Consider the following 20,757-nt stretch of genomic DNA (forward strand, 5'->3'; position numbering starts at 1 on the left):
GGGAGGAGAGCCTACTCTGGCCCTTCCCAGCTGCTTCTTGCCCAGGCTTCTCTTGACTGCCCCCTGGGCTCTCCCCTGTAGCACAATCTTTATGCATCAGACTCAAGCTACCAGGGCCACATGCTTTCTCCATACCAGGTAGTATGGACTCTTGGGACATTCACCGACTACCTGAGACTTATGTATACATTATTCACCACACTGCAAAATGGAATTACTGTCCCCATTTTTTCAGGTAAAAAACCCCCTGAGGATAAATGGTATTAAACAATTTTCCCAAGTCCACTTCCAGGTATGAACAAAGTCATAGTTAGAAGCCACAGCAATGCATCTCTCTGTTTCTCCTACCATGCTGTGCTGCTGTCCCCATGGTTCAGATTATGCCCAAGGAAAGGCTCCTGGGGCAGCCAGCTGTCACCACTGAGCCCAGGACATCTGAGGTGTATCTCTCATCTGAGCAGGTCCCACAGTGCTCAGTGCTGTTCTCCACTTCTGTTGGATTCCAAGCCTGGGGTTCTCTAACCCTCAGCTGCTTCCACCTTTCTTATACTTCTGTGTAAGTTCACACACATATGCCTGCTTACATACTTATACATGCACACACAATACATGTGCTTACAGAACACATACATGAACACATATGTACACACACTAAGACACACATATACATTGATAGGCTCAGACATATATGCATACGTACATGCACAAACGTGTACATACAGATTAAAAGAATTATGGATATTGTGAGGGTATAATTATAGATTTTTTGCTTTACTTTTTATAGTATTTACAATGCATGCTGATTAATCATATGTCAAGGGCTCTATGACCAAACTGAAAAAATCATGTTTATTTCAAGTCTTTAAAATACAGAAATTCAAAATGAAATGAAAATTAAGGTCATCGGCAATGTCACTATCTAAATTCTCTTCCATTTGCATATTGTAGATCACTTTTGAAATGCTTGGTATTATGAATACACTATATATGCTTGTTGTAATTGGCATTTTCCCTGCAAAGTGTATGTTGATGCCATTCTGTTAATAAACACTGATACAGTGCTGTGGTATTCCAGGAGGGCCCATTTTCTTGGTTCAGGTTTGCCCCACATGAGGCACTTGTAGAGTTTTTTATGTCTTCTACTAAAAGACAACCCAAACAAAAAAAAAGCAACGCACCCCTGGGGGATGGCACTGGTAAGCAAACCACTGACTGAGGGGTCCCTTTTGATGGCTGCGTATTATTTGTTCATGTAATTCTACCAGCATTACTTTGTCAGAGGTTTAGACTGACTTATGTGCTGCCATAAAGAATGTGCCATAAACTCCTGGTGGACACATCTTTACATGCTTCTCTGATAATTTCCTTTATCCGAATGATGAGAGGCGGAATTGCTGGGTATACCTTTTAAGGGTTTTTGTATTGCTAAATTATTCCCCTGTAAAGTTGTATAATTTTATACTTTTGTAGGTAGCAGAGAGCAAATGAAAACAAATTCCTAGGCCCAGGTTTGTCCTTTGAATTTGGGGTTTCAAGCAAGAAGACAATTTTCTCCTCCGCCTTTGGTATCACCATTGAGGTCTCTCTCTACCCATCTCTGGATTTCACTGTGACCCTACATTTGCTCCTTAGAGATTTCTTTTCTTTCTGAGACCGTCTCTGGAGCTGCGATGTTCAGAGTACACAGATCATCTGTCTCAGACCCTGTGGGCCATGGTTCAAAACAGAGACTTGCCGTGTCAGTTAGAATATCCAGCAAATTTCACTCTCCACACCCTGAGGTTGCTGTCTGGTTTCCCATGAAGAACCCAGGTCAGCAGAAAGGCTCCTCTTTTTATTGAACTTTCAGGAAACACATTCACACACAGACCCCACCCTCAGTGTGGAGCATCTCACAGCCTGTCCTGATCTGCAGTGAGTAGGGGCCATGACCTAAAAGAACAGCTTCACAGTCCCCAGTACTGAGACAGAGCAGGGGTGAGTTTTACATGTTTCTTTGCACAAGCCTTCCCAGAGCCTTTATGAAGATGATGTAAAGTACAAAGAAGGGGAAAAATGCACTCGGCCTTTCCTGAAAACTCACAGGCACACAGTTTGGGAAAGTAGCTTGGGAATTCACCTTCCACCCTTTCAGTTCTTCCTTTCAAGGTTTGCCTGCACCCTGGGACGAGAACATTCCACTGGAAAGCTATATCCCTCAGTCCAGGCCTTTACAATAATGGTATATATTTAGTCATCTCTTAGATCTTCATATGATCTGACCTATGAGAAAATTCAATGCACCTTCTTTATTTGGAGGCACAAAATAGTAATTAAGAGTAAATTTAACAGTACTGCATGTCTGCATGAATGTTATATAGCTATTTTTTGACAGCTTCCTACAGCCTTATAATCTCTCCTTCTTGAATTTTAGGCTCTTAAATTACTCTACAAGAATATCATTTATGGGTGCCAGCTTTCTAGACATGAACCAGTATGTTTTTTTGTGAATGCATGAGACTGAAAATTGGAAATACACATCTGATTCTGCCTATACACCTAACTAGCTATCTGACTTTGGTTACATTCCTCCCCACTTTTTCTGTTAAAATTCTCTCATTTATAAAGCAGATATTAATCTACATTCTTCTGGCATCTGCTTTATGCCTTGAAGATGTTATTGGTCTTTGGAAAGGGAAGATGAGTATCAGCAAGATGCTCTTTACTCCAGTGGAGAGGTCCTTGAGGTAGGGTCACAAGTGTCACCATTGAGCACTGGAGCTTGTCCTGGGCTGGAGTCATCCTGTGAGCTGAATCAAGAAGGTCCAGGGGATTCAGGAAAGTTCAAGGCTTTCTGAAGAGAGAAGTGCATTTTATTCAAATGGATACTGCATCAGTTCCTGATTACTATGTGAGACCAATCATTCATGTATCTGAATAACTGAAGTGTGAGATTTTGTTATTTATTTCTTGATTTGAAAAATAGATGAAGCAAGCTGCATGAGATGCAGAATTGGGTTGATGTCTTTGAAGGACATCTACAGTTAAATTCTCTATTTCAGCATACTGACCTCTGATGTTCCCACACTAGAAAAATTGTCCAGTTCACCAAGTAGCTGTGTAGGGCAGGAGTCTGCTATCTTTCCCCGAGCTTACCTGGAATATCTCTTCTTCCCAGGGAAAACAGCCCTCTCTTAGAGGCTCATTTCACCTCTCCAGCTTCCCAATGCATGCTCTCTTACCTTGTCTTCAGGATTCTAGCGCACAAGGCTCCAAGTACTTGATGAATAGATGAGTCAACATGTCACAGCCTTTGCTCTACTAAGCACATGCTACCAGTCTCACAGGGTGAGAGTCATAAAATTTCTCTTTGGAAAGTATACAGATTGGCTCTTTTGGCACATAGCAATCCTCTTAACCCTGTCCTCTAGATGTTGAAAATCAGATCCAACATCTGGGATTGGAAGTTTAGCCAGCCAGACCATAGGAACTGGAAAGCTCCTAGAAACTGGCCCTTCCCACCTTAGCTCCAGCAGTTATAGCTGAGAGATTCTGGCATTTTATCCCCAGATCAAGGGCAGTGATAGCAACAGCAGCAGGAATCCTATGAGACTGTATCTGGCTGCTTCTCCAGGGTGCAGCAATCCTGACTTTACAACTCCCAAACTGTGACAACCCTTTTCCAGAAATGTTGTTTGTGAGTCCACCCTCTCCAGGAGGATCTCCTGTCTACAGCTAAGAGCCTTGACCCATCCTGATAGTCCTGACTCATGGAGTCTTTGAATTCCTTTTCCTCACCATACCATGAGATTTTTCTAGCATCTATCTTAGCTTTATTTAGGATAAAGGATCATGGAGTCCAGATAAAAGCCAATCAACTAAACTCATTACCACATGACTAAACTAGTACATTGAATCCCAAATCTCTGCTAAATTTCCAGATTTCATAAGTTAAACTTTATCTGAATGTATTCCCCTTTCCTAGGGCCAGCATCCTTAAATCCATACCTACATGTATTCTTCATGTTTTATTTCTGATATGGATCAGTAAGTCTTTGGATTTTAATGGACATGTTTACTTCTCCTGGGTTTGATGCTATCATTTCCTCTTTTGTGAAGAGAATCTATTTCTGATTATAAGTCCAAAAAATGGAGGATGTTAGTGATGGGGCAAGAGTTGGTGCCCTTTTGCAATATAACAGCCACTGGTGAAGGGTAAGAAGTTGCTAAATTTAGTGAAGGAGACTCAGTGCATTCATGGTTTGGAGTCCTTAATATCATCCTAATTCTTTCAAATATCTTTATTAAAAATTTCAGTTTCATTCTCTTTCCAATCAATGCCTTAGTTTTCATTTAAGAAAACATGAATAAATCTCCCAACTTACCTAGTAATTCAACAACCTGAAAAATCAGCTTGTGTATCTGTTTTTCATCTATAAGAGATTTATTTAGGATAGTCACAGAATCTTGTTTCCAATAATCTTAAAGTAAGAATTTTCAGCTTTGAAAAGTTTTGAATTCCTCATGTCCATGCCTTGGCTTCTCATGACATCTAATTCTAAATACAGGAGACAGTTTAAGTGTTTCATCACTTTGTGCTGTCAATATCCTGTGTCTCATGTTTTAATGAACTCACTAGCTCATGAAATCCACGATTTCATTTCATTGTAGATTTTGTGAGTGTAACTACTTTTTTTTGGTACAGGGGATAGAACTCGGGTCTTTGCACTTGTGAGGCAGGCAGCAGAACCACTGACCTAAATCCCCGGCTAGTATAACTACTTTTGATAACGATTACACTCAGCTCACAGAATCTTCAAGAAAGTTAGGGAACCAAGAAGGGATGCTTCACACATGGAAGCAAGACAGTCAGAGTGGACATCTGACCACTTGAGAATGGTCTAGTGGAATTCCTCTCACTGATCACATGTGCGTTTGGAGACAAGCACTAAAACTCTCCATGCATTTGCCCCTGCAGATCTGGACTTTGACACCTGTTCACAGCCTCTCCTGCACATGGACATAGCCGTTCTCTGCTTTGGGAACAGGACGGGTTTCATTTCCCATGGGCTGGATTCTTGCAGATCTTCAGATAGGGCTTCTAAAGAAGGAGGAGCATCTGAGCCTGGAGCGCATGAATGTGCAAGTTCTAGGTTGGAACTCACAGATTTTTATTATTATGTTTCTTTAGGGTAATCGAGGTTCCTGGCGAATTCTGTTTCTTTGATTTTTTTTTTTATAGAAAAGAGAAGATTTTATCCTGAGGGTTTGTCAGGCTCTTGCTTATGATTGACATTGGCACTTTAAAAAAAGTATTGTATTTTATGGGAACTGTCAGCTCTTGCCTCAGAAGGAGACTTTTTATGCTTTGTGGCACACTCGGTGTCATTTCTGTCAGCTCCAGGACCACATTTATTGCGGGCTTATTAGTTCCAAGTGCCTGATTCACTGCATTTTGAATATGATGTCTGCAAGTTCTTAAGTTTTCTACTTTTATCCCCAGCTTGGAATTCCTCACAAGGCAGGCACTAAAAATCAAACTGCCAGCACGCAGCTTTCCTCACGAGTCCTCAGCTCTTTCCATACTATATGCAATTCATGGGAACCACTGCATTCTTGCAGTCAGCTGGCCTAGTGAGCCCTGGCATCTGGGGGTGGCCCATGCTGCACAAAGGGGCAGAAGCCTAGGCTGGTTGACCAGGTCTCACCTGCAGTGGCCTCTCTCATCCACCTGTGATATCAGGTGGCCCAAAGGTGATGTTGTTCATCCACAGACCAAAGCTAATACCCAACCACAGTGCAGTAAAGGTGGGACCCAGCAGGTGGTCTCGATTCTGCCAGTTGGATTACATTCTCATTTTCTGGAATCCTCTGGAAAATTCCATTAGAGCACTTTCTGACTAATGGAAATAGAAAAGAAAGAATTGAGCAGGCAAATATCTCTCCAGCACCCAACAAACAGCTGCTCCTAAGAGAGGGGTCACAAGGCCAAGCTGGCTCCATGTATGCCCAGTGTGGTGGATAGGCAGGTTCTTCCATGGAATCTCTTGGCTGCACAAGCACTGCTTCTCCCCACATGCCACTGTCAGCTTCTCCCTGCTCCTCTTGCTTTAGGAAGCTCACTGATGTGTCCACCAGCACAGCACAAATGAGCTGCCATTGACCGACAACCAGGATCCTGCCTTTGTACACAGTAATTTGCAGAATAGAAGTGCCCAGTGAATTGGCATGCTTAGACCTTTGGGTGACATTATTCCTATTCTCCTTCATCCATACTCCAATCACAACTCATTTGCAGTATTCCTTGGCTTCCAGTATTATTTCATGGTTCCCCTTCCACATCCTGAGTTTTCTTCTGCTTGCTACAGAAAATGACAAGATCAATTTTTTTATTTAAAGAAGTGAAGCTTCTAAAATCATTTATCTTCTGGTCTTAAAAGCACATATTTTAGAACTAAATGATATATGATGATCTATAACTAAGTTTTAAAGCTATGTTCCCATAGCACTCAATGGTCACATTAACAATACATATTTCTTCACATTGAGACAAAATTCAAGTACTATTAATGCTCAAAAATTTAAATAGTTTCACTGTCTGTTTTGACTAACTTTGTCTCCGCATAGGAAACTTAAATGCTTTCCTTAGAGTGAAATCATCCAATTCAAGACTACCCAATCCTAATTTGTATGTTTTGTATGATAAATGCTACAGTTACAAAAGCAGAAATGTTTAGTCTTACATTTGTGTCAGTAAGCAGCAAAAAGCCAAGCAGATGAGGTTAGAGCATTGCTGATCCTCCATCTGGGGCCCTAGACTTTGTTCAGTTCTGAGCACTTTGCCTTGCCTTGTGTCCTGTTTACATAACTGTCTCCTTCCTGGTTTGTAAGTGCCTCAAAGACTGGCCACCTCATGGCCTCCTCCCTCATCATCCAGCAGAAGGCTTTGCTTCAAGGGTGGATTTGGGTTGAGTGCTGTTTAAGGTGGGTATAATTTTTTAAGAATCCATCACAAAGCAATTACAGAAAGCAAAAACATTTTGACATCTTAATTGCTGGAAAAATATTCATTTATTTAACTTACTTTCTAAAAAGCATTATGTTCCTTTCCCCTTTCCTGCACAGGTAATGGGGAAAAACTAAGAACCAAGATACATCATGTACAGGTACAAGCACCCAATGATAAATGTAAACGTATTGTATACCTAAAATGTACCAGTAAAAGAATATTTTAAAAAAGCATTATGTTTGCTCCTTGAGACCTGTGAGTCTATTCCTATCTCTTTGCAAATATAGCTTATTTTACTTGATCATCCTATAATGCATGCATTATTTTAGAAGTTTATTCAGGATAAATTAAAATTTAAAAAGTAATCAATGCTGGCTTGTTTTTAAGGAGTTAAGTTATATATAGCTTCTCAAATACCATCCTTAAAGAAAATAAAAAATATAGCCCCTACCAGGGAGTAAAACTTAATTTGGTTTCACTTGCAGCAAAATAAGTGCTTAGAGAAAGCTAAAGGAGCCAGAATATTTTAGTTTCTGGCAACCAATGGGCATCCATATCTTTGCTGAATAAATGAATGAATATGTTTGTTGGAATTTTCTGTCTCATTACGACCACAACTTAGTATTTTTAAAATAGTCACTTTGCCAAAACATTAACCAACTGTAACAGCATTTGAGTGTTCAGCAACATGGAACACTTTTGTCAATTTCTTATTTTCCAGAAATGGAAGAGCTGTTATTATTTTTAATTTTATGCTTCTGTAAAATGTGCTCCCAGTGTCTGGGCATGTTGTCTTTCTGCATTGCTTGGAGGAGAAACAAAGCTCTTTAAACTCTCTTCTCTTATATTAATGCCACTTGTTTATAGCAATCACAGATATTAGGTCAAAGCTTTTACCTTGACTAGGTTCCAGAGTTTTTCTCAGTCTTGAGGTAGAAGGGTTGTGACCTAGGCAACTGGCCATACAGGTGCATAGAACCACCACACTCTTTGGTGCTCCCAGGGTTTATTACTCATGTGCTCATCTGGAACACTGAGAGCAGCCTTGACAATGGGCCCTTGCAGTTGTGACATAAGGAAGTGTTTGTCAGGAGAATCCTGCAGTGAAGCCCACCAATTCCCTTCTGGTCCAGATGTCTTTACCTTAGAATGTGGATAATGCAGTGTACCTTAGAAGAGTTCTAGTACTAAACCAGGGTCAGAGAAACCCTAGATTCACCGTCACCTGGCAGGGTGAAGTCATACTGCTTCTTAAAGAAATGAGTGGGAAGAACAGCGCAGTGCTGTTAAGGAGGCCCTTGCCTCCTAGGAGGCACTAGGATATCGAAGGGCACAGGGCATAAGGAGTCACAGCAGGGGACACACAGATGTGCAGAGCCCAAGGAAACCCAGGGCTATTCCTTCCTGTCAGATCAAAGTGTACCCAGGGTGTAGGGTCCAGGGTGAAGAGGGGCCCTTCACGTCTCCCAGCACCTGCTGACCTATCTTTCCAGGAGCAAAGCTTCCATGGTTTCTGCCTACAATGTCTTCTCAGCAAAGACAGAACAGAGACAAAGTCACTTGCCCTGTTAGATTTGCTGTTTCCCAGGCTCCTGTAGCTCTACTTGATGTACTCATTCCTCCTGGTAGATCTGAGGTTTATAGCTTATCACATCAGAGAGTACAATGGCTGAGGGTCTGAACAGCCTTAAGAAAGCTTGGAGGGGATGGTGGGGCTGAGGTCAGAGATACTACAGACAGTTTAAGGAGGATGATGGTGCTCAGAAGGTGCTTCATCTGGTGCCCTGGAGATGGGAGAAAGACACTAACACAGGTAAAGTGCAGAAACTAAGAAGGGTCTAAACCTGTGGAAATAATGCCAGGACATTTGCAAATGGAATTAGGGAGTAAGATAGGAGCATTCAAAGGTCCATGTGAGGAAGAATAAGAGGGAAGGAAGGGGAGCTCTGTTTGAGTGAAATAATAACAACATTGGAAATAGCCCACTGCCCTGTAAACAGTATCCTCACAATGTTGTTTGAAAGGGAAGAAGTATCCAGAAAGGGCAGACCACTAAGGAAAGACCAAACAGCCAGCAGACCAAAGCCTCTGAAGATGAGGAAGACTTGACAAATCATAAAGGGAAGTGTTTTCCCAAGATCAAAAAGAGCTTCCTAGCCCTGTGTAGAATCCCAATTAGGATAGAAATGGTTTTTCCCTCCATCTGTGATGGGGACCAGGCAAGGAATCACTGGTGATAGTGGGCTCCCGCACATCTGGACTATGGACCAACGTGTGTAGATCACCATATGTGTGTGGGTGTCTGTACACAAGGAAATAGGTCCACACACCACAAACACCTTTTCAGTCTATCAAAAAAGTAGCTGTGTGTGCAATTTTGGATCTTTTTTTCTTTTCTTTTTAACATTGAGGATTTAAAAAATAATTTAAAGTTGGTTTTTTTTTTTTTTTTTTTGTACCAGGGATCGAACTTGGGTCCTTGCGCTTGCGAGGCAAGCAGAGGAACCACTGAGCTAAATCCCCAGCCCTAATTTAAAATATTGATGAGGACATAGTGACTTATTGACAGTGGCAGAGAAGTGGGGTCAAGTCCATGTCCATTTGAAAGACCATCCTTTGTGTATCCTGGGAAAAGACTGAAGATGAAGTGCCACATGGACATGGACAGCAGAAAGTTTAGATGGCTCTGAGGTAGTGAGCAGCAGCACAGAGGTAACCCTTTCTTCTGATCTGCAGAAAGACAAAGGGACCCTTGCTAGAGTGTCTGTAGCAGTGAGAAGCCCTTTGTGGAGGGGATTTCTGGTGGGGGGTCAGAGGGGACTGAGCAGAAGGACCAGAAGGGGTCCTTGGACAATTTTATGAGACTCATGAAGCTGCAGAGCATTCCACGCAAAGGCTAAGGATGTAGATTTTTGCCTTGATGTGACATCCATTTGAAGTCATCTGTGCAGTTTTGAGTAAGTCTCCCGACCTTTCAGGCAAATTTCTAAGGACTCTGGCTACTCCTAAGAGTATTCCTAGCCATGACAATGGGAAGGAAGTAATTGCATGGAACTTGCTATTTTTCAGTTGGCCTGGTGTGCCCTTTGATTCTATTTTATACAGACATCTTGGGGTGCTACAGCAGTGTGGAATAGAGGAGACACTTAGCATTGGAGGAATGTGAAGATACTCTGCTTTCTGTGGCTCCTCCACATGCAGGACACAGCTGCTTAACCAAGTGGCAGACAGATGCACTTCTAAGAATGGTGGCTTTGTGTGTTTCTCCCATTGCAGTGCCTTCTTGTTCCAACAAAAACATCTTCTATTGTGCAGAAAAGATGTTCAAAAACTATACTTAGAAATTGATTTCACTTTTCATATGCAAAATTGTCAGGCTGTAAAGGAGGGCCATGGAAAGAATTGCTTGTTGTTCTGGCCTCCATGGTCCTGTTTTGTAGCATCTGTGCTCACTGCCTATTGGCCAAGGACAATAAGGATTATATTCAAGGGACTTTGCTCCTCTGGCTTTGGGAAGCTCTAGTCTCATGCCTTTGACCCTATGTGGATTCATGGGTTATGAAAACTTATAGGAACTTCCCGTCTTCAACACCCTTTCCCAAATGTCCCACCTCACTGGAAAGGCTCCGGAACCAGGTGATGGTGGGGACTTCTCTGGGTATTGTTTCCCCATGTCTACATGTCTCTGATTCTTCAGTTTATCAATTACTGCTTTGCAGTAGTAACTACCAATTTAGATGACCATTTTCCAAACTGGTACATTACCAGTCTTTAAGAAGGATAGACTGGGCAAAAAACATTAATCAGGTTTCTCTCCTATGAGGTCTCCCAGAATCATTAAAATCCTCAAGTTTTGTGTGTCTTTCCCAGTGAGATATACATTTTAAAATGCATTTGATCCCCAAATATCTTTTGTTTTCATGAGATGTCTATTAATAATCCAGACCTAATGTGGTGTGTAGAGCTTGCAATTCCATATAACAGACTTTGAAACACTGGGTCCCTGGTTGGCATCCAAGTATTCCTTTGTTAATTGATTTCAGAAGTTGCTGGGGCTGGGAATTCAACTCAGTGGTCCCGCTACCTGCCTCTCAAGTGCAAGGTCCCGTGTTCGATCTCCAGTACCACAAAACCCTGACTAAAAAAATGTTTAAAACATTTGAGTAGAAAGAATAAAACAAGCTGGACATGGTGGCACACGCCTGTGATCCCGGTTGAAAAAAGAAATTGCTGAGGGCCTTTTTCACTTGGTTCTAGGCTTAGAAATATAAATAGGTTGATTATCCTTTGTTGATAGAAGTTGCAGTAATAATAATGACAACAAAGCTAATGACAATGGCAAAAACGACAGAATTCAAGCTGGGCATGCTATATGAACTTACTTCGCTTCTGGCCTACTTTCAATCTCCATGAGGTGTATTCTACTATAGCCTACCTAGCTCCTTGAGTCCTGGATAACCTTCCGTTAAATTGGAAATATTTTCTGTCCCTCTGTCAGAGAACTAGATACACATTTTAAAAAGATACACATTTATTTGGTGCAAAGACAGATGATCATTATTTAAACACGGATTCTCTAAATACCCATCACATGCCTCTGGTTCCTGTGTCTTCTTACATCCTGGGCAGTGGATCAGAACTTCTGCAGGGAGGGCCTCTCAAGCACCTGAACTCCATGCATCTTTATGGTCCCCCAAATCCCATCACAGTTTCCCTCTCGTCCCATTGTCTGTCCTGTGCAGGGAAGCAGAGGACACACTGTATATTTTGCTGGGCGATTAGAACTTTCCATGGTGAGAAGTGTGACCTGAACATAACAGTAGTCAGTTGGCCAGTGCTCTAGAGGGCTGACAATGTTTACTCCAATGGGACAAGGAAGCTGCTGTGGGGAAGAAATGTCTTCTGGGTTCCTGGAAGGAGAAGTCTAGGTATGGGTTTCCTCTTCTTCTTACAGGAATGTGAACAAGCAAGAAGATGAAGAAGTAAGAGCACGTTTAAAGCATTATGTACACTTACAATGTGGGTATCATTTACTCTAAGCAATTTAAAAATGGATTAGATTTTTTTTTCTTAAATTCTTTTATTGGTACATTGTAGGTATACAACACATTTACGTTTCTCATTAGGAACTTGTACCTTTACATGATGCATCTCGGTTCTTATTTTTCCCCATTCCTAGCCCACCCTTCCCTATTTACAAAGACTTTATTTCCATTTTTCCCATTTCTCATCATTTTTCCTTTCCCTTCTTTCCTTTCCCCTGCCCCTCCCACTACCCCTACCCCTTTGGACCTTTCCTACCTATTTTGCATTATCGATTATTCATTCTAATCATTGGTACATTTTAGGTATACAATATAATGACATTCATCATTGGAAATTTGCACCTTTACATAGTCTCTCCTGGTTCTTATTTTTCACCCTTGCCCAGTCCTCCCTTCAACCCCTCCATCCCTCCCTGTTTACAAAGACTTTGTTTTGATTTTTCCACTTTCTCATATTAATTCCATTCCCTTCTTTCCTTTCCCCTACCCCTTCCACTTCCCCTTCCCCTTCGCCCCTTTTCTTCCTATTTCACATTATCTATTATACATTTTAGTCCGTATTTACACTTTCAGTTTCTCAAACTAGAGAAATTATTTGGTATTTACACATGTGTGTCCTATTTATTTCACTTAAGAGTATCACCTCAATGTGCATCCATTTAGCTATAAATGTCTCCAATTTCTCATTCTTTATGGCTGAGTAGTACTCCATTTTATTAAAAAACCACATTTTCTTTATCCAGTCTCCAGTTGATGGGCATTTGGGCTGTTTCCATGTTTTAGCTATTACAAATTCTGCTGCTATGAACATGGGTGCACATATATCACTGTGGTGTGATTCTTTTGATTCTTTGGGGAAGATACCCCAAAATGGATTAGATTTTCCTATACAAACATCTACATTTTCCAAAATTTTCTAGGGCATAGGTGGGGCCACTGGACATTTCTCCACAGACAGCTCACCTGAGATGCTCCAGTGTGGCCTTCTGGTTCTGTCAGGATGGGGATAGGGGCTCTTGTACTACTCAGTCTTTAAGGACCATACGAGTTTTTACTTTTTGCAAAAACCTTCATAATCTCAGTGTGAGGAACAGGTGAGGATAGCACAAATTAAAATCAGTAGGAAAAAAGAAAGAAACAAACACAACCTGGCTTTATGATGTGTTTTTTTCCAATTCTTGACTAAGAATGTCTGATGTACCAGCCACTTCCATACCAAGAATGAGGTGCCGAGGACCTGACCTAGGGAACCAAGAGCCACGTCCTTCCACCAATACACTAGGATTGGACCAGAGAGAGATGAGATCTTCACCCAACGACTAGAACCGTCTCCATCTGTGTTCAGAGAAGTCAAGTACTTGGAAAAACTACCCTGAGACAGGAGAAGAGAGAAAAGCAAAGCACGTTTGGTATTAAAAAAATGTCTTCATCTTAAGAACAAGACAGGAGATGTAGTCTGCGAACTGCCTGGGTTTTCCCTGGGCAGTGGTCTGCAGGCCATGTCCTGTGTCCTGTGTAGTTGTGCCCCAGGGGCTCAATTACAGGGGATGCTGTGGTCCTGCACACTCTCTGAGATGGATGTTTCTGTTCTCTGTTTATTTGTATCTCTTTTATTAGAGAATCCAAATGAAACAAGGCCACATAAAACCAATATTATATACAAAAGTGCTGCTATAAATAACTTGAAAATCAGATAAAATTTTAGGTGCAGCATCATCTTCTTTCTTCCTACATTAGTGTTTCCTACATAAACTTTTACAGCCTGGGTGTATTGGTCTTCTTCATCTAAAACTATTTTTAATTCTAAAAGAGACACATGCTTCATGTTAATAGATAAGCAAAGAGATGGGTTGCCCCATCACCATCATTTTCAATATTTGGCTTATGTCCTAAGCATTGCAAAGGGGACAGAGGAAAATATCACATCATATAGTTTTAAACATTCTTTTTTATTTAATGTTGCATGACTCTCTCTCTCTGTCTCTGTCTCTCTCTCTCTCTATATATATATGCTCTCTATATATTCTTTTGAATAGCTGATCAACACAGCAAAGTGAACTTAATGAATCATTTATACTTGCATTTAAATATGTAAATATATTCCAATTTTCCCACAAGTGAAAACCACATATATATATATATTTCGTTATAGCCATGTTAATGCATTTTGGTGAAAAGTGACAATTTATTGTTTTTTATTACCATATAGTAATAATACAGAAAAATGGGTTTTATTATCACATTTTCACACATGAACATAACATACCTCGATTCTATTCTCTTTTCTGTTACCTTTCCTTACTTGCCCTTCCTCTTCTTCCTATTCCCTTCCTTTTCTCTCATAGCCTCCCTTCTAGTTTCATGCCAAACTTCTTTTTTCAGATTGCACATGTAAGATAAATCATGTGATTCTTGTCCTTTTGAGTCTGGCTTATTTCACTTAACATGATGATCTCTAGTTCCATCCATTTTCCTGCAAATGACATGATTTTATTCTTTATGGCTGAGCAATACTCCACATATATGAAGAAGATGGAGATATATATATATATATACACACACACATATATATATATATATATATATAAATCTTCATCCATTCATTTGTTCATGAATACCCATCCTGGTTAACCTGGTTCCATATCTTGGTTAATATAGATTGTGCCACAATAAACATGGGTGTGGAGGTTTTACTATGGTATGCTGACTTTGATTTATTCAGGTATATAAAGAGTAATGGTAGAGCTGGGTCATGTAGTTCTAATTTTAGTTTTTTGAGGAACCTCCATGTTGATTTCCATAGAGACTTTTCCACCAGCAATGTATAAGGGTTCCTTTCCCCCACACCTTGCTAGCATTTATTATTTTTGTACTCTTGATGATAGCTATTCTGACTAGGGTGAGATGGAATATCAGTATAGTTTTGGTTTTCATTGCTTTTTTGTTTGTTTTATGTAAGAATTAGTATTTTTGTAGACTTTCTGTGTGTTTTTGTGAAATATATAAGATAAGCACCCCTCTCTAAATAACCAAATTTCTATCTCTCATTGGATTTGTACTCCTCATATGTTTAGTATATTGCACTAGATTGTATTTTCAGCATTTTTTGAGGTTTATTTATAACAAGCCCCCATGCCTTGTTTCAGATTTTAATTATTTGTAATGACTGAAATTAAGTATAATGCTGGTATCTAGTTTGAGATAAGTACAGTTTGTCATGTTAAGAAAGTAGTTTTCCATATTTGGTTTAGCCTGAACTTTAAAAAAATGAATATTATAATTTATCAGATGCTTTCTTGGCAATTGGAGGAAATATCTTGTAGAGTTTTAACTTACAGATAGGATGAATTATATTTACATGTTTCCCAGTGTGTGCCAATTCTTGCAGTCCTTTAATGAATCTTATTTACCCATGATATCTGTGTGTGTGTGTGTACATGTGTGCTCGCATAATTTAGGGTTTTGTATCTAAAATAATATCACTGGAAAATAGTGTTCTTGCCCATTTTCTGTCAAGTTCTGTAATAATACCTATATTAGTTTCTTATGCTAAATTGGGAAGGGTACTGGAAAGATCACAAACACTATTTGTTCCTTTTTCATTATTCACTTTGGAATGAAAGTGTTGCCCAAGCCCACTGGGCACTGCCTGTCTAGCTTTCCAGTCCTGTCCACCTCTTGGTGTCCATTTCTTCTTCAAGGGTTATCATCATCGATCATTATTCACTCCTGAAAAACAAAGTTTTTCATCAAGACGGTTAAGCTCATAAACATTTACAAGTATATACAACTGGGGTACATTTTTTTTTCATATCCTCCTTTATGTTCCTCTCACTTTCTAATTATTAATTTTGCAAAGTTTTACTTTTATTGTTTAGCTCTTAGCTTCATAAATCCTTATACTTCATTTAATTCTATTAGTTTATGCAATTTTGTTTGCACGCATTTTATTTCTCTTTTCTAGATTTTTGAGATAAATACTTAATTTTATTCCTATTTTAAAATAATAGAAGCATTAAATATGAATTTTCTCTGAGTTCAGTGTCAATTCAGTCATGAATTTTGACACGTTTTATATGTTTTGTTTGTCAATAATCCAATTTTAAGTGTTTACCTCTTTGGCATAAGAAACATGTTTTTAGAAGCATGTTTTTGCTTTATTCTAAATAAGAGATATTATTTATGTCATATATTCATAAGTCCTGTATAGAATAAATAAATGTACAAATAACCAAAAGCAAAAGTGGAGGTGGAGCTGAGGATCAGAACAGGCTGTGTGTGTACAGTGCATAGGAGAGACCTTACTGAGAAGGCCATGTTAGAGTGGAGATATGGACGGAGTGGGGAGAGGCCCATTCCTATGGGGAGGGTACCGCATGTAGACAGAAAAGCAGGTGCAATGAGGTGGGAAGGGCTATGTGGGTGGATGGAAGAAAAATATACGATCGAAGTCGTGCCTACTATTTGTTGGGCACTTAACTGTGTGCAGAAACCATTGGATATGTGTTATGTGCATAACCTGGCTTGTTCTCACCATGTCCCTGTGAAGCAGGTGGTGACATCATCATCTCCACTTTCACATGGGAAAACCAAGCAAGACACAGGAAGCAAAGTGATTGGGGCAGATCAGACACTGGTAATTGCAGCTGGGGTTGAACCCTGCCAACCTGGCCGTGGAGCTTTGCTGTGCTACTCAAACTGAGCCCTTCAGGTGAGTGCACTTGTCATGGGATCTGCAAAAACCCTAAGAAATCGAACTCCCACCCTGATCTCTCTCATATGGAGAAAGGAGGAAAGGACAGGCTGTGTGACAGCCCACTGTCCTTGGCCGGCTCAGCAGGAGTCAGGAACTCTGGGCTTCCTGGACCGGCCCCTCTGAACACCTGAGGCTGCTGGGATATCCGTTCTCTGGCATAGCCCTGTGAACTGCCGAAAGTCATAGCCTGCTACTTTTTCCATAATATTTCCTGGGCACAGCATAGAGGCCCAGAGAAGTGTTAGGAGCCAACACAGGATGCGCCCCCGAAGGAGTTTGTGGACAGGAGGATGGGGCGGGAGATAAGCAAGCATAAGGCTTCTGCCCAGCTCCTCAGGTGCCACACCTGTGTTTTCTAGTAATGCTCTTGCCAGCCAGGTGTGGCTCTGAGCCCTTTGATGGAGGAAATAAAACTGGCCCTCTCACAGGTTATAGGCCAGTGAGAGGACACATCACTGGGGATATGGCTCCCAGTGAATCAAGACCCAACATTTGGAGTCTTCCTTGAGCTCCATACCTCTTCCACTTAGAGCACCCCCCAAATGAGGAGCAGGACTCCCCTGATCCTCTCCCTCCCTGTGACCTGAAATGTCCTGTGCTTTGTAGAAAGTTCCTGCTGTATAACATCTAAGCCTCATTGGCTGGACTTCCTGTTGGAAGCAATACTCATTCTAAATGCAGGTCTGGACTGACCTGTGCAGGTGAAGCCAATGAAGGGAGAATGTCTCCAAAGACAAGACCCAGAATGTACTTTTACTCATGTTCTAAGCTGTCACAGACCCTGCAAAGAAGCTAGGAATAGAAGAGAAGGGTGCTTCTGGCACCAGATTAGGAAAAAGATGACATTCAACAGAATTCAATTTATTACATCAAATAAACACATCACTTTGAGCATGTGTATCCAATCGGTATCTCCCCTACATTAGCCAGCTCTTTATTAGATTATTTAAAAGACAACAGTGTTTGTCATTAGCTTCACCATGTATCATTTGAATAATGCATGTGGCTCTTGAGCTAAAATTCAACCTTAAAGCGTGTTGTGATGTATTTTTGCAATAAAAATATCAAGTTCATTTAAACAATTACTTTTAAAAACACTGTCTCTCTCCCAGCAGGTTTTCATTGATCAGATTATGGAAAGGCAATGGCTGTCCTGATTGCTGCAATGAATTCGGAATATGAGGCAGATGAAATGATCATTCTATCGGCTCTCTGGCCAGCCTCAAATTCGAAGGCCCCAACTGGACTAAATGACTCTTAAATTATGTTAAAAAGCTGAAAAGGGAAAATTGCATTATAGTAAAGAACAGCAGGCTGCACTTAGGATTTAAATGTGTTAATATTTTTCTCTGAAAGTGAATGTTTGCAGTGGGCTGAACTGTCACTATCACATAGCTAAACTATGTGGGAAATGGATTCTTCTGCCTGTGAGAAGCTGAAGCCACAAATCTGGGGAGGGGGACAGTTTGCTGACTGTGTCAAGGATTCCAGGAATAGACTGTCTACCTGACTCATGGTGCTGGTGAGTTTTCCTCTCTGCTCCTAAGACTCAGCCTGGAGGATACCCTCTGCCTGGAGCATACCCTCTGCCTGGAGCCTCAGCCTGGCTAGTTCTTCATGGGGCTGCTGGGTGTATCTCAGCCTGTATTTTTCAGAGCCACCATCCTGAGTGAGGAAAGGCACCAGTGAGGGCAGGGAAGAAATGGCTTCTGGCAATTTATGGCAATTCCTCCTGGGCACAGTCTTGCTCTCACCCCTGGCTTTCAGCATAGCCAATTTAGGATGTGTGTCAGGTCTGTGAGGTGCCCTGGTGCTCCACCTGCTCCTCAGATGCAAACACAAAAGTCTGAAAGAGAGGGAGGCAGAAGGTGAATAGGGCTCTGATGCTGAGGTTTGGGGCCACAGGTGCTTGGCAAGGAAGCTTGAATATCACATGGCTTCTCTTATGTGAGAAACCAAAATTATAAATAAAGAGCAAAGTAAAAGACAGAGGATAGGCAATAGAGAGATGGATCTTTCTTAATAGGGAGAGGGGTCAAAAGATGGAAGGAAGGGGGAGGAAGAGGAGGGAAAAGGGATTGGAAAAAGGAATTAAGATGTGTTATGTACCTGTAACCACTCCCCATAAGGAATGTAAACATTCTGTAAGCAAATATGTACTAAAGTGAGGAGGGAGGGTGAAGGGCTGTGAGGCATTGTTTTAGCACTGCACATCCATGGGCTACTTGGCCCTCAAACCTCCCCACAGATTAGGGGACTCATTCCTGGGATGCCTTCGTAATGCATTACTGGGGGAGCATAGAACAACCGAAATGTACTCCTTCGTGGTTCTGGAGGCCAGACATCTCCACTAAAGGCTCAGCAGACCTAGGCTCCCTCTGAATGCTCTGCAGGAGGGTCCTTCCTACCTCTTCTGGCTTCTGGTGGCTTCAGATGCACCGATCTCTGGCTCCATCCTTGCTCGACCTCTCTCTCTTGTCTGAGCCTTTTCTTATGGCTCTTATAAGGAATTAAGGCCCCCATGTGATCTATGATTATCTCAACTGGGGATCTTTAGCTTAATTATATCTACACAAAACTTGTTTTCCAAGCAAAGTCACATTCCAAATTGCTGGGTTATACTGAAGGCATCCTTCTGCCTCACCTCAACACATGTGTCTATGAATGAACAGCTCTGTGGAAAAAGTCCTGCAGGCTGCCTATTGCCCTGAGATTCATTGGTTTAAATTTATCTCTGTCCAGTGTGCAGCTTCTCAAATGCTCGTTTGCACACGTTGCTGGAATGTGGCTTCTTTAAAGATGATTTATAGTGATATTTCATGGAAAAAAATCCAACAAATTTTCTCACTTTCTACATGCCAGAAACCAGTTATTTATTCTATGACATGACAAAGACTTGGGCTGAATTCTGGGTGAGGGACATGTGTTTCCTGCATGTTACTGGGAAATTGTCCCAGAGGCATCAGTAATGGCCAGGATAGCTGGGCCAAGCCTCAGGTTGTGAATTGTGGACTCTACCTTGCACTTCAGGGCCTGCCCTGGGTGTGTTTATTTCATAGAGAAACATTCCTAGAGCTGGAGAAAACTATCAGTGCAGCCAGAGGTTTGAGTGACTTCTGGGCTCCAGTGATCATAACTGAACAAGTAATAGGAAAAATGCAGGCAGAAGCAGTGTACTAGCCATAAATGTCCCAACAGGATGTAACGGTGATTTCACAGGCAAAGACAGGGCACTGTGGCAGGGCCTACAGTGACCACCTTGGTGTAGTCAGCAGGTAGCCTCATCATTACTCCAGTTCCCTTGCTGGAACTCTGTACTCCTTGATCTGGCTGAGGCCAAGACACCTTCTTTAAAGAAATATCTACAGGCTGAAGCTGCCTAAGGCCAAACAGGGTCCTGTCTAGGAGACCAGTCTCAGTGGCCAGTCATGACCTACAGGCAGTAAGATAAGGTCTAGCACCACAGGAGCCAAGGGAAATACATTTCTTAGAGATGCTGGCAAGATAGAACAGAACTGTGGTCCATCCAACAAATACCAACAGAAGTTGAGGTTTCCTTTTGCTGTCTGTGTATGCCAGTCGAGAAACAGCTTAGGCCATCTTCCCACAGAATCAAAGCTCCAGTGACAGGCATTAGTCTTGGGCTGCCATCAAGCATCCTGATGGGCCCTGAGAGTGGCCTGTCCAGGCCTGGCTCAGATTCTGCCACTAGCCATCATTGATGCTGTTTCCTGTATCAGTAGGTTCCAAAGTGACCTTTGCTTTCCCCCTTCTCCATAGGCCCCCAGGGGTAACATGAGACAGGTCCTTGGAAGTGATCAGAGCAGGGGACAGCAGAGCTCTTGGCTTGCTACCTTAGGTGAAGTGGAGCCAGTGCCATTCCTTGTTCTCCTGCCTTTCTAGGCCTAAGCTTTCAAAGAGAGCTCCTCTTCTGTTATTGATAAATGGATTTTCAGTTAACAAAAAAT

Source organism: Heterocephalus glaber, unplaced genomic scaffold (assembly GCF_053883595.1).
Source record: "Heterocephalus glaber isolate CG9 unplaced genomic scaffold, H.glaber_assembly_v1.0 deba00001497, whole genome shotgun sequence".
NCBI classification, from domain to species: Eukaryota; Metazoa; Chordata; class Mammalia; order Rodentia; family Bathyergidae; genus Heterocephalus; species Heterocephalus glaber.